This window comes from Salvelinus sp. IW2-2015, unplaced genomic scaffold, assembly GCF_002910315.2.
Source record: "Salvelinus sp. IW2-2015 unplaced genomic scaffold, ASM291031v2 Un_scaffold4327, whole genome shotgun sequence".
NCBI classification, from domain to species: Eukaryota; Metazoa; Chordata; class Actinopteri; order Salmoniformes; family Salmonidae; genus Salvelinus; species Salvelinus sp. IW2-2015.
In genome coordinates, this window is record NW_019945598.1 from 1 (window position 1) to 14,826 (window position 14,826).

Below are 14,826 nucleotides of genomic sequence, written 5' to 3' on the forward strand. Positions count from 1 at the left end.
ATCTACAGATTCTATTTGTCTACTACGTCTTTTCTGGTCTGATCTTACAGATTATATTTCTATGGTCTGATCTACAGATGAGTATTTCTATGGTCTGATCTACAGATCTATTTCTATGGTTGATCTACCAGTTTAGTTTATGGTCTGATCTACACAGTACAGCAACCTTTTGATCAAGGTTCCTAACATGGTAAATAAAGGGTGGGGTAAGGATAATGCTAGGGCTACAGTTGTGGACGGTTACATTAGACTGGCTTTATGTTTCTTCTCTCCCTCCTCTCTCTCTCTCTCCTCTTCTCTCTCTGCTCTCTCTCTCTCTCTCTCCTCTCCTCTCGATCTCTCTTCTCTCCTCTCTCTCCTCTTCCTCACTCACTTCTCCCTCTCCGATCTCTCTCTCTTTCTCTCTGCTCTCTGTCTCTCTCTCTCTCAATGTCTCTCTCTCTCTCTCCCTCTCCTCTTCTCTCTTCTCTCCCTCTCTCTCTCATCTACCTCTCTCTACCTCTCTCTCTCTCTCTCCTCTCACTTGCTCCCTTCTCGATCTCTCTCTCTCCTCTTTCATCTCTCCCAATCTCTCTCTACCTTTACACAGTACCTCGTATCTCTTTCCCGTCTTTTTCCCTCTCTATCTCTATCTGCACCAGACGTGCCACTGACCTAGCTGTTAGTTTCTACCATGGGCAACGCAGCCACATCACGTTGTTATGAAGGCAGGCATCAGGTCCTATTATTAACACATTAATCAGTCTATTATGAGTGCCTATAAGGCCGTTATCATTATGTTGTTAGTAAGACAGTGTGTACTAAATTTTCTGCCTGCCAAAGCCCACCCCCAAAAAAACAATATTTCTACGTCTGACAGTTGACTGTAAATGAAATTTTAAGACAAGTGGAAAGCATTATTTTTCATTGTTAATATCCTTGGTATTATTTGTCGCGGGAACTTTATACCAAAACTAATAGCCTTTGCATTGTATTCAAAAAAGGAGCAGAAGAGAAAAACCTCAAACAGCCTTCCCACTCTCCAACATATTCTACTACCTGGCACTGTGGGATAAGGCAGGACCCAAAGCACCCACACAGGAGTTAAGGAGAGGGGATTGGGATTGAGTTTACAGGTGCATGCAGGCTTAGAATTGGGGGAGGGATGGACCAGGGTCCGGGGAGTGAGAGGGGGGGGGGTCAGGTGTGGGAATAAAACCTTTCATTACATTAGGATCTGTGAGGTTCCAGCCAGGCACATCATTTTGAGATCACTAGCCTGGGTCATCCTCCTCCTCCTCTTCATCATCATCAGCAGACAGGGGCACGGCTGCCCGTGGATGGTGGTGGTAGTTTATAGTCACTGCATATTAACCAGGTTAATACAAAGATACACACAGAAATAACAAGCCTAGATGGTGGTGAGTTAATTAGTCCAATAACCAGGGACACAGTACCGCCGATCCTATAGGCCATGGTGTGTGGTGTAGTTTATAGTCACTGCTATATAACAGTAATAATACACACAGGATAACACAGCGCCATCTATAGGCCATGGTGGTGTGGTGGTAGTTATAGTTACTGCTAATAACCAGGTAATAATACACACAGATTAACACAGCGCCTCTATAGGCCTGGTGGTGTTGTGGTGGTAGTTTATAGTCACTGCTATATAACCAGGTAATAATACACACAGATAACACAGCGCCATCTATAGGCCTGGTGGTGTGGTGGTAGTTACCAGGCGATAATACCATGCCCTCAGTGTACGGTCTGGAGTGTGAAGTCACGAGTTCTGCTGGTCGGTTACTGTGTAAAGTTTGCCCTAGAAAGCCATTGTAAATTACGATCGCCAGAACGTTTATTATGATGAAGTTCAATCCCCACATTTAATTATTTTAAAGTTTGCTACAAATCGAGATATTTCATTAAATAGTGATCCATTCTGACTACTACATTTGTCGTCACACAGGACCATGTGCTGACACAGACCAATCACGGGCCGGCAGGCTACGAGGAAGCTCCATAATCATTAAGGTTGACTGTCTCACGCAGGATGAAAACGACTACATCGACCATGATCCTTAGCGATTTCTGATCCTTAGCGAGTATCTACAGCTTACAGCCTCTACCGTTTACAGCCTCTACAGTTTACAGCCTCTACCGCTTACAGCCTCTACAGCTTACAGCCTCTACAGTTTACAGCCTCTACCGCTTACAGCCTCTACAGTTTACAGCCTCTACCATTTACAGCCTCCACAGCTTACAGCCTCTACCGTTTACAGCCTCCACAGCTTACAGCCTCTACCGTTTATAGCCTCTACCGTTTACAGCCTCTACCGTTTACAGCCTCTACCGTTTACAGCCTCAACCGTTTACATCCTCTACCGTTTACAGCAGACAGACATACAAACCAAAGGAGATAGTCAATTCAAACATACACAATACTCAAGATACCTCCGGTAAATCTCTGTCCATTCTCTCACTGCGTAACAATAGCTACTGTATGCTAAACATAAACATAGATGCAAAGAGACGCACTCAAAAGCAGACAAAGTGGACAAGAATAACTTTTACAGTGACGTCTATCATGCATGTCCAAGGATGGTGTGGGTGCAATTTCATGTGTGTGTGTGTGTGTGTGTGTGTGTGTGTGTTTTGGGAGGAGGGGGTCACTCACTAGAGTCGTGGTGGCGTCCAGGGTAGACGATGCGGAACACGTAGTCAGCTGCTGTCTGCTCCTCACCCTCCTGATCTACCAGCCTGACTGTCTGGTCCTCACCCTCCTGATCTACCAGCCTGACTGTGCTGGTCCTCTTCCTTAGCTTAGGAAACACCTTACCCTGGAATACACACACACACACGCACACACGCACACACGCACGCACACGCACACACCACACGCACACACACACACACGCACGCACGCACGCCACAACACACACACACGCAACACGCACACACGCACGCACGCACACGCACACACACACACGCGCGCGCGAAAAACAAACAAACAAACACACATGCTCACACAGACACACACATGTTTTACATTGTCACAGGACTCAGCGACAATTTATAGTTTACAGTATGTATAGTTGATTGTTGTAGTCGTGGCTATGTTGTTCTGGTAGCTCAGTTAGTAAGGTAGTGGATTTGATTCCTGGGACCACCCCTAAGTAACATGTAGGCAGCATGATTGTAAGTCGCTTTGGATAAAAGCGTCTGCCGAGTGGAATATATTATATGTACAGTACCAGTCAAAAGTTTGGACACACCTACCCATTCCAGGGTTTTACATTGTAGAATAATAGTGAAGACATCAAACCTATGATATAATACATATGGAATCATGTAGTAACCAAAAAAACGTTAAACACATCAAAATATATTTTATATTTGAGATTCCTCAAAGTAGCCACCCTTTTCCTTGATGACAACTTCACACACTCTTGGCATTCTCTCAACCAGCTTCATGAGGTAGTCACCTGGAATGCATTTCAATTAATAGGTGTGCCTTGTTAAAAGTTAATTTGTGGAATTAATTTCCTTCTTAATTATTTGAGCCAATCAGTTGTGTTGCGACAAAGTAGGGGTGGTATACAGAAGATAGCCCTATTTGGTAAAAGACCAAGTCCATATTATGGCAAGAACAGCTCAAATAAGCAAAGAGAAACGACAGTCCATCATTACTTTAAGACATGAAGGCCAGTCAGTCTGGAAAATGTCAAGAACTTTGAAAGTTTCTTCAAGTGCTATGATGAAACTGGCTCTCATGAGGACCGCCACAGGATGACCCAGTGTTACCTCTGCTGCAGAGGATAAGTTCACTAGAGTTACCAGTCTCAGAAATTGCAGATCAAATAAATGGGTCACAGAGTTCAAGTAACAGACACATCTCAACATCAACTGTTCAGAGGATACTGCATGATTCAGGCCTTCATGGTCTAATTGCTCCAAAGAAACCACTACTAAAGGACACCAATAAGAAGAAGAGACTTGCTCGGGCCAAGAAACATGAGCAATGGACATTAGATCGGTGGAAATCTGTCCTTTGGTCTGATGGGTCCAAATTTGAGATTTTTGGTTCCAACTGCCATGTCTTTGTGAGACGCGGAGTGGTGAACGGATGATCTCCACATGTGTGGTTCCCTCCGTGAAGCATGGAGGAGGAGGTGTGATGGTGTGGGGGTGCTTTACTGGTGACACTGTCAGTGATTTATTTAGAATTCAAGGCACACTTAACCAGCATGGCTACCACAGCATTCTCAAGAAATACGCCATCACATCTGATTTGCACTTAGTCCCACTATCATTTGTTTTCAACAGGACAATGACCCAACACCTCCAGGCTGTGTAACAGCTATTTGACCAAGAAGTAGAGTGATGGAGTGTTGCATCAGATGACCTGGCCTACACAATCACCTGACCTCAACCCAATTGAGATGGTTAGGGATGAGTTGGACCGCAGAGTGAAGGAAAAGCAGCCCACAGTGACTTCAGCATATGTGGAAACTCATTCAAGACTGTTGGAAAGCATTTCCAGGTAGACGCTGGGTTGAGAGAATGCCAAGAGTGTGCAAAGCTGTCATCAAGGCCAAGGGTGTAGAATCTCAAATATAAAAAAATATATATTTGATTTGGTTACTACATGATTTCCAGCGTGTTATTTCATAGTTTTGATGCTCTTCACTATTATTCTACAATGTAGAAAAATAGTAAAAATAAAGAAAAACCCTTGAATGAGTAGGTGTGTCCAAACTTTTGCTGGTACTAGTGTGTAATATTATTATAGGGTGTGCAGCAGCTTAGCAGTTAGAGGGTTGGGTCCAGTAACCAAAAAGTTGTGTTCGAATCCCCGAGCTGACTAGGTGAAAAATCTGGCGATGTGCCCTTGAGCAAGACACTTAACCCCTTATTGCTTCTGTAAGTCGCTCTGGATAATAGCATCTGCTAAAATGTCAATGTAAATATTATTATAGTCTATGTGAGATGGCCGCTTTACCTCCTGTGACCAGAGTGGTGTTAAATCTGTTCTGAGGTGCCAGTTCTTAGTAACACGCACTTATTACTTACCTTTTACACCTCTCGTTATATGCTACTATGTACTAGATCTGTTCTGAGGCCAGTTTTTTAATAGCACCTTCACCTTGCCCTCTGGCTGCCCAGAGTGGAGGCTCCAGCTGACCGCGGGGCAGCAGCCCCGTCTCCAGGCAGACAAGAAAGGCCAAAAGATGGCCGCCGGGAAGGGAGTGGAGGGGGGGGCGCTGGATACCATCCTGATTAAACCAGCACCAACGTCCACCACAGTCAGCATTTGGGGGAGAGAGGGGGGGGGGTGGGGGAGGAGAGAATGCGGAAGACCAGAAGTAGGTAGAGAGAGAGATAGAGAAAGAGGGGAGGTTGGAGAGAGAGAGAGGTAGATATGGAAAAGAAGGGTGTGAAAAGAGAGACAGAAATTGAGAGGAGCGGTAAAGGGGGCGGGTGAAAGGGGTGGAGTCGCTAGAATAAATGACGGCAAAGTGAGCAGCTTAATATCCTCCTGCTCTCCTGCCCTCCACCCAAACCTGTTAAACCTCATGTTACTTAATAACCGCAACCAAGAAATCTAACACTTCCTCAAAACCCACTGATCTATACGTAATGGGACACGGTCATAAAACACACAGCCCTCCAATGACAGCATCCCAAATAGCACCCTGTTCTCTATGCGGCCCCTGGTTAATAGCATCCTGTCTCTATGGTGCCCTGGTCAATAGCACCCTGTTCTCTATGGGGCCCTGGTTAAATAGCACCCTTTCTCTTATGGGCCCTGGTTAAATAGCATCCTGTTCTCTATGGGCCCCTGGTCAAATAGCACCCTGTTCTCTATGGGGCCCTGGTTAAATAGCATCCTGTTCTCTATGGGGCCCTGGTCAAATAGCACCCGTTCTCTATGGAGCCCCTGGTTAAATAGCACCCTGTTCTCTATGGAGCCCTGGTTAAATAGCACCCTGTTCTCTATGGGGCCCTGGTTAATATAGCATCCTGTTCTCTATGGGCCCTGGTTAAATAGCACCCTGTCTCTATGGAGCCCACCTGGTCAAATAGCACCCTGTCTCTCTATGGGCCTGGTATAAATAGCATCCTTTTCTCTATGGGGCCCTGGTCAAATAGCATCCTTTTCTATGGGGCCCTGTTAAATAGCACCCTGTTCTTATGGCCCCTGGTAAATTAGCATCCTGTTCTCTATGGGGGCCCTGGTCAAATAGCATCCTGTTCTCTATGGGGCCCTGGTCAAAAAGCCCCTGTTCTCTATGGCGCCCGGTCAAATAGCACCCTGTTCTCTATGGGGCCCTGGTCAAATAGCACCCTGTTCTCTATGGGGCCCCTGGTCAAATAGCATCCTGTTCTCTATGGGGCCCTGGTTAAATAGCACCCTGTTCCATATGGGGCCCTGGTCAAATAGTGTGTGTGTGTGTGTGTGTGTGTGTTGTGTGTGTGTGTGTTGTGTGTGTGTGTGTTGTGTGTGTGTGTGTGTGGTGTGTGTGTGTGTGTTGGTGTTGTGTGTGGTAAGACTCACATCGCTGGTGACAGTGAATGCACACGATCTGTCGCAAAGGCACGGTCAACGCATAGTCCCAATAGATACTAAGAGGAGAGAAAGAAGAGAGAGAGAGAAAGAAGGAAAGAGAGAAAGAAAGAGAGAGAAAGAGAGAAAGAAGAAAGAGAGAGAGAGAGAGAGAGAGAGAGGAAGAGAGAGAGGGAGGGAGAAAAGTGAGTGAACTAATTTATTAGATTTATGAAAGGTAAATTAATCAAACAAAAAAACAATCCATTGGACATTGTGTGGTAAGAGCTTGATCCAGGATGTACTGGTGGTTTGTTAAGGGCGACAGATTATACACGATGTACAGTGGGCAAAAAAAAGTATTTAGTCAGCCACCAATTGTGCAAGTTCTCCCACTTAAAAAGATGAGAGAAGGCCTGTAATTTTCATCATAGGTACACTTCAACTATGACAGACAAAATGAGAAAAAAAAATCCAGAAAATTCACATTGAAGGACTTTTAATCAATTTATTTGCAAATTATGGGGAAAATAAGTATTTGGTCAATAACAAAAGTTTATCTCAATACTTTGTTATATACCCCTTTGTTGGCAATGACAGAGTCAAACTTTTCTGTAAGTACTTCACAAGGTTTTCACACACTGTTGCTGGTATTTGGCCCATCCTTCATGGCCGATCTCCTGTAGAGCATGATTTTTGGGCTGTGCTGGGCAACACGGACTTTCAACTCCCTCCAAAGATTTTCTATGGGGTTGAGATCTGGAGACTGCTAGGCCACTCCAGGACCTTGAAAATGCTTCTTATGAACCACTCCTTCGTTGCCCGTGGCGGTGTGTTTGGTAATCATTGTCATGCTGAAAGACCGCCGCCACGTTTCATCTTCAATGCCCTTGCTGATGGAAGGAGGTTTTCACTCAAAATCTCACGATACATGGCCCCATTCATGCTTTCCTTTACACGGATCAGTCGTCCTGTCCCTTTGCAGAAAACACAGCCCCAAAGCATGATGTTTCCACCCCCATGCTTCACAGTAGGTATGGTGTTCTTTGGAGCAACTCAGCATTCTTTGTCCTCCAAACACGACGGTTGAGTTTTTACAAAAAGTTATATTTGTGTTTCATCTGACCATATGACATTCTCCAATCTTCTTCTGGATCATCCAAATGCTCTCTAGCAAACTTCAGACGGGCCTGGACATGTACTGGCTTAAGCAGGGGCACGTCTGCACTGCAGGATTTGAGTCCCTGGCGGCGAAGTGTGTTACTGATGGTGGCTTTGTTACTTTGGTCCCAGCTCTCTGCAGGGTCATTCACTAGGTCCCCCTGTGGTTCTGGGATTTTGCTCACCGTCCTTGTGATCATTGTTGACCCCACGGGGTGAGATCTTGCGTGGAGCCCCAGATCGAGGAGATTATCAGTGGTCTTGTATGTCTTCCATTTCCTAATAATTGCTCCCACAGTTGATTTCTTCAACCAAACTGCTTATCTATTGCAGATTCAGTCTTCCCAGCCTGGTGCAGGTCATTAATTTTGTTTCTGGTGTTCTTTGACAGCTCTTTGGTCTTGGCCATAGTGGAGTTTTGGAGTGTGACTGTTTGAGGTTGTGGACAGGTGTCTTTTATACTGAGTAACAAGTTCAAACAGGATGCCATTTAATAACAGGTAACGAGTGGAGGGACAGAAGGAGCCTCTTAAGAAGAAGTTACAGGTCTGTGAGAGCCAGAAATCTTGCTTGTTTGTAGGTGGACCAAATACTTATTTTCCACCATAATTTGCAAATAAATTCATAAAAAATCCTACAATGTGATTTTTCTGGATTTTTTTCCTCATTTTATCTGTCATAGTTTGAAGTTGTACCTAGTATTGAAAATTAAACGGCCCTCTCTCTCTTTTAATGTGGGAGAACTTGCACAATTGGTGCGCTGACTAAATTACTTTTTTGCCCCACTTGTATATACAACAGCATGTGAATATGGATGCTATCCGAAAATGATACCCTTTTTCAAAACATGCACTACTTTTTGAGGGTTCTGGTCATGCTACCTGTCCAGACCTGCTGTTTTCAACTCTCAAGAGACAGCAGGAGCGGTAGAGATACTCTTAAGTGATCGGCTATGAAAAGCCAACTGACATTTACTCCTGAGGTGCTGACTTGCTGCACCCTCGACAACTACTGGTGATTATTATTATTTGACCCAGCTGGTCCATTTATGAACACTTTGAACATCTTGGCCATGTTCTGTTATAATCTCCACCCGGCACAGCCAGAAGACGACTGGCCACGCCTCATAGCCTGGTTCCTCTCTAGGTTTCTTCCTAGGTTTGGCCTTTCTAGGAGTTTTTCCCTAGCCACCGTGCTTTCTACATCTGCATTGCTTGCTGTTTGGGGTTTTAGCTGGGTTTCTGTACAGCATTGAGATATCAGCTGATGTAAAAATGGGTTTATAAATACATTTGATTTGATTTGTTCATAGAGAATTGGCTGTCTGGGCTCTGGTCAAAAGTAGTGCACTACATAGGAATAGAATAGTCCCAGTCATTTGGGACGAGACTGGGCCCCGATGTTATGACTAAGATGTGTGTGTGTGTGTGTGTGTGTGTGTTTGGTGTGTGTGTGTGTGTGTGTGTGTGTGTGTGTGTGTGTGTGTGTGTGTGTGTGTGTGTGTGTGTGTGTGTGTGTGTGTGTGTGTGTACTAGTACTGTTAGTAGTACTTTGCTATAATTTTTCCCGTAATGTTATGACTGAGTTGTTCAGGTGACATGTTTGTTTATGTCCTCAGTTCTATTCCTCCTTCCCTCTCTTAGCCACTGTTACTCATTACACCTATACATTCTTCTATATCACATGTTATTAGATTGTATTCATTGAGTTATCTCTTTCTCTGTACCTTGCAGTTTCCATCACCATTACTCCTGCTTGGCGGCAGGTAGTCTCGTGGTTAGAGGCAGGTAGCCTAGTGGTTAGAGGAGGCAGGTAGCCTAGTGGTTAGAGGAGGCAGGTAGCCTAGTGGTTAGAGGCAGGTAGCCTAGTGGTTAGAGGCAGGTAGCCTAGTGGTTAGAGGCAGGTAGCCTAGTGGTTAGTGGCAGGTAGCCCTAGTGGTTAGAGGCAGGTAGCCTAGTTGGTTAGTGGCAGGTAGCCTAGTGGTTAGAGCAGGTAGCCTAGTGGTTAGAGGCAGGTAGCCTAGTGGTTAGAGGCAGGTAGCCTAGTGGTTAGTGGCAGGTGAGCCTATGTGGTTAGAGGTGAGGAGCAGGTAGCCTAGTGGTGAGAGGCAGGTAGTCTAGTGTTAGAGGCAGGTAGCCTAGTGGTTAGAGGCAGGTAGCCTAGTGGTTAGAGGCAGGTAGCCTAGTGGGTAGTGGCAGGTAGCCTAGTGGTTAGAGGCAGGTAGCCTAGTGGTTAGAGGCAGGTAGCCTAGTGGTTAGAGGCAGGTAGCCTAGTGGTTAGAGGCAGGTAGCCTAGTGGTTAGAGGAGGCAGGTAGCCTAGTGGTTAGGAGGAGGCAGGTAGCCTAGTGGTTAGAGGCAGGTAGCCTAGTGTGTTAGAGGGGCAGGTAGCCAGTTTAGAGGAGCAGGGTAGCCTGGTGGTTAGAGGAGCAGGTAGCCTAGTGGTTAGAGGTGGCAGGTAGCCTAGTGGTTAGAGGAGGCAGGTAGTCTAGTGGTAAAGGCAGGTAGCCTAGTGGTTAGAGGAGGCAGGTAGCCTAGTGGTTAGAGGGGGCAGGTAGCCTAGTGGTTAAGGAGGCAGGTAGCCTAGTGGTTAGAGGAGGCAGGTAGCCTAGTGGTTAGAGGAGGCAGGTAGCCTAGTGGTTAGAGGAGGCAGGTAGCCTAGTGGTTAGAGGAGGCAGGTAGCCTAGTGGTTAGAGGAGGCAGGGTAGCCTAGTGGTTAGAGGAGGCAGGTAGCCTAGTGGTTAGAGGAGGCAGGTACGCCTATGGTTTAGAGGAGGCAGGTAGCCTAGTGGTTAGAGGCAGGTAGCCTAGTGGTTAGAGGCAGGTAGCCTACTGGTTAGAGACAGGTAGCCTAGTGGTTAGAGACAGGTAGCCTAGTGGTTAGAGTGTTGGGCCAGTCAACGGAAAATGTTGCTGGATCAAATCTCAGAGCTGACAAGGTAAAAAAAAAAACATGTCTTTCTGCCCCTGAACAAGGCAGTTAACCCACTGTTCCCCGGTAGGCTGTCATTGTAAATAAGAATTTGTTCTAAACTGACTTGCCTAGTTAAATAAAGGTTAAATCAAATAACAAATGTTTAAATGGTGAGGTTGTCTTAAAGGGGAATGATTTAGAACGCCAGCTAACTGTAACTGTACATAGATTTACTTCCTAAAGTGTTTCCATTCCCCTTTAACTCTCTGACCGGGAAATGTGTTCAGTGGGTCACAGACCAGTTAAATAAGAGGGTCTACCACCTCACAATATGTGTCTATATATACTACATGTTTATGTCCCGCAGGGCTGCACCTACCTCTTCTCCAGGTCACAGTCCCCCAGGGTGCCGTTGATGAGCTGGTTAGGGGTCCACTTCAGGGTGAGGTTGTCCCCTGACTGGTGAAGGGACAGGTACCCCCGCAACACCTCCATTTCCTTCTTCTATTGGGGGGCAAAGAGCTCTATTTTCATGTCATCTGATCATAGCACCGGTTCCAATCCAAGTGCCAATATCAAACTTCAGGCGATGCTACAGTCAAATTAAAACAAAGCTCTTTGGCCAGGCACACCAGTCGTTGGGTTTAGCATTGAAAAACAGAAGCATATGCAGAAAAGTCCCTCATCCCTACGGTAAAATATGGTGGGTCAATATTATGATGTCACGGAGCTAGTTTCTTCTACTGGTCCTGGAGCCTGTGTTAAGGTCAAGGGCATCATGGACTTGACCCAGTACCAGGACATTTTAGTCAAAAGCCTGGTTGCCTCTACTAGGAGGCTGACACTTGGCCGCAAGTGGGTCTTCCAGCAAGACGAAGACCCCACAACACTAATCAAAATCAACAAAGAAATGGTTAATTGACCACAAGAGGGCAGTCCATAAGAACAGACAAAGGTTATCAAGCATCTGGAAGGATTCTGTATGGAGGAATGGTCTAAGATCCCTCCCAATGTCTTCTCCAATCTTATAAAACATTTTAGAAAAGTATTGAAAACAGGGGAAGGGTACTGGAGTATTGAAAATAGGGGAGGGTGCTGGAGTATCGAAAATAGGGGAGGGTGCTGGAGTATTGAAAACGGGAGGGTCCTGGAGTATTGAAAACAGGGGAGGGTCCTGGAATATTGAAAAAGAGAGAGATGCCAGCCATGGGCCGTCCCTCAGTCGGAGCTGCCGTCCCTCAGTCCGGAGCTGCAGTCCCTCAGTCCGGAGCTGCAGTCCCTCAGTCCGGAGCTGCAGTCCTCAGTCCGGAGCTGCAGTCCCTCAGTCCGGAGCTGCAGTCCGCTCAGTCCGGAGCGTGCAGTCCCTCAGTCCGGAGCTGCAGTCCCTCAGTCCGGAGCTGCAGTCCCTCAGTCCGGAGCTTGCAGTCCCTCAGTCCAGCCAGCCGGAGCTGCAGTCCCTAGTCCGGAGCTGCAGTCCCTCAGTCCGGAGCTACCCCTTATCCTGGTGTCTCCCCTTATCCTGGTGCTGCCCCTTACCCTGGTACTGCCCCTTAGTCCGGAGCTGCCCTTAGTCCGGCGCTGCCCTAATTCAGTGGGGTTAATGTGGAGGGGGGTCATTTGGAGGAAGCTAAGGAGGCGGTTAGTGACTGTGGTGGGGTGGGGACCACGACCAGTGCCGGAGCCGCCACCGTGGAAGGGCCCACCCAGACCCTCCCCTAGACTGTGTGCTGGTGCGCCCGGAGTTTCGCACCTTAAGGGGGGGGTTATGTCACACCCTGGCCTTAGTATTTCTTTGTTTTCTTATTAGTTAGGTCAGGGTGTGACATGGGGAATGTTTGGTTTTATCGGTTTTGGGTGGTTATATGGTAAAGGGGTGTGTTGGGTGTAGTGTATGGGTTTGTGTTGAGTGTATGTGTCTAGCTGTGTCTATGTGGTGTAGTTGTCTAGGAGAGTCTATGGTTGCCTGAATGGGTTCCCATTAGAGACAGCTGATTTCTGTTTGTCTCTGATTGGGAGCCATATTTAGGGTAGCCATAGGCTTTCTTTGATGTGGGTAATTGTCTATGTCTGAACGTTTGTAGCCTGTGTTATGTGCACTACGTTTATTAGCTTCACGGTCGTTTATTGTTTTGGTTAGTTTGTAAGTGTTTTTGTTTCGTTTTTTCCTTCTTCTCAATAAAAGGAAGATGGCTTATTTTCCAATGCTGCGTTTTGGTCCGTCTCTCCTCCACACGATCGTGCCAGTTATTGAGTAGTGAAACAGGCCAGGAGAAAGGTCTATGTTATTGAGTATTGAAACAGGCCAGGAGAAAGGTCTAGGTTATTGAGTATTGAAACAGGCCAGGAAAAGGTCTATGTTATGAGTATTGAAAACAGGCCAGGAAGAAGGTCTATGTTATTGAGTATTGAAACAGGCCAGGAGAAAGGTCTATGTTTATTGAGTATTGAGTGTGTAAGGACGTGACTCAGATCCTGACTGATTGTGTCTCAAATATATTTAGTTATTTTTATTTAGCCTTTATTTAACCCGGCGAGTCAATTAAGAACAAATACTTATTTACAATGACGGCCTACCAAGAGGCCTCCTGCGGGGACACGGGCTGGGATTAAAAAATACAAATGTAGGACACAACACACATCACGACAAGAGAGACACCACACACTACATAAAGAGAGACACCACACCACTACATAGAGAGACAACACAACACTACATATAGAGAGACAACACTACAATAGATGAGACAACACAACACTCGCTAAAGAAGAGACCACAACACTACATAGGAGAGAACAACAACATAATAAAGAGAGACACCCACAACACTACATAAAGAAGAGACAAACCAACAACACTACATAAAGAGAGACACACACAACATACATAGAGAGACAACACACACAACACTACATAAAGAGAGACACCACAAACTACATAAAAGAGAGACACCACAACACTACAATACAGAAGAGACACCACAACCTACATAAAGAGAGACAACACAACACTACATAAAGAGAGACACCACAACACTACATAAGAGAGACACCACAACACTACATAAGAGAGACACCACAACACTACATAGAGAGACACACAACACTACATAAAGAGAGACACCACAAACACTACATAAAGAGAGACACCAAAACACTACATAAAGAGAGACACCACAACACTACATAAAGAGAGACAACCAAACTACATAAAGAGAGACAACACAACACTACATAATAGAGAGACACCACAACACTACATAAAGAGAGACTGCCACAACACTACATAAAGAGACACCACAACACTCCATAGAGAGCACCACAACAACTACATAAAGAGAGACAACACAACACTACATAGAGAGAGACCTACAACACTACATAAAGAGAGACAACACAACACTACATAAGAAGAGACACACAAACACTACATAAAGAGAGCCACTACAACACCTAATCGAGACACCCACAACACTACATAAAGAGAGACACACACCCTACATAAAGAGAGACACCACAAACACTACATAAAGAGAGACACACAACACTTACATAAAGAGAGAACAACAACACTACAAAAAGAGACACCAGACAACATACAAAGAGACAACACAACACTACATAAGAGAGACACCAACAAACACTACTATAAGAGAGACACCACAACACATACATAAAGAGAGACACCCTACACACTACATAAAGAGAGACACCACAACACTACAATAAGAGAGACACCAACACTAATAAAGAGAGACAACCACAAACTACATAAAGAGAGACAACCACAACACTACATAAGAGAGACAACACACACTACATTAAAGAGAGACACCAACAACACTACATAAAAGAAGACACCACACACTACATAAGAGAGACCACACAACACTACAATAAAAGAGAACACCACAACACTACATAAGAGAGACACCACACACACTACATAAGAGAGAGACCCACAACACTACATAAAGAGAGACACCACAACACTTACATAAAGAGAGACACCAACAAACTACATAAAGAGAGACAACACAACTAACTACATAAAGAGAGACACACAACACTACAATAAGAGAGACACACAGCAAACACTACATAAGAGAGACACCAACAACACTACATAGAGAAGAGACACCACAACACTACATAAAGAGAGCAACCACAACACTACATAAAGAGAGACATACCAACAAACTACATAGAGAGACACCATGACCAACAC

At 45.4% G+C, this 14,826-nt stretch overlaps 1 pseudogene; it reads right to left on the minus strand.

The window, feature by feature from the left end:
• Window positions 1–1,253: 1,253 nt before the first annotated feature.
• LOC112077141 (small G protein signaling modulator 2-like) overlaps window positions 1,254–14,826 on the minus strand; it is a 21,499-nt pseudogene continuing 7,926 nt past the window's right edge.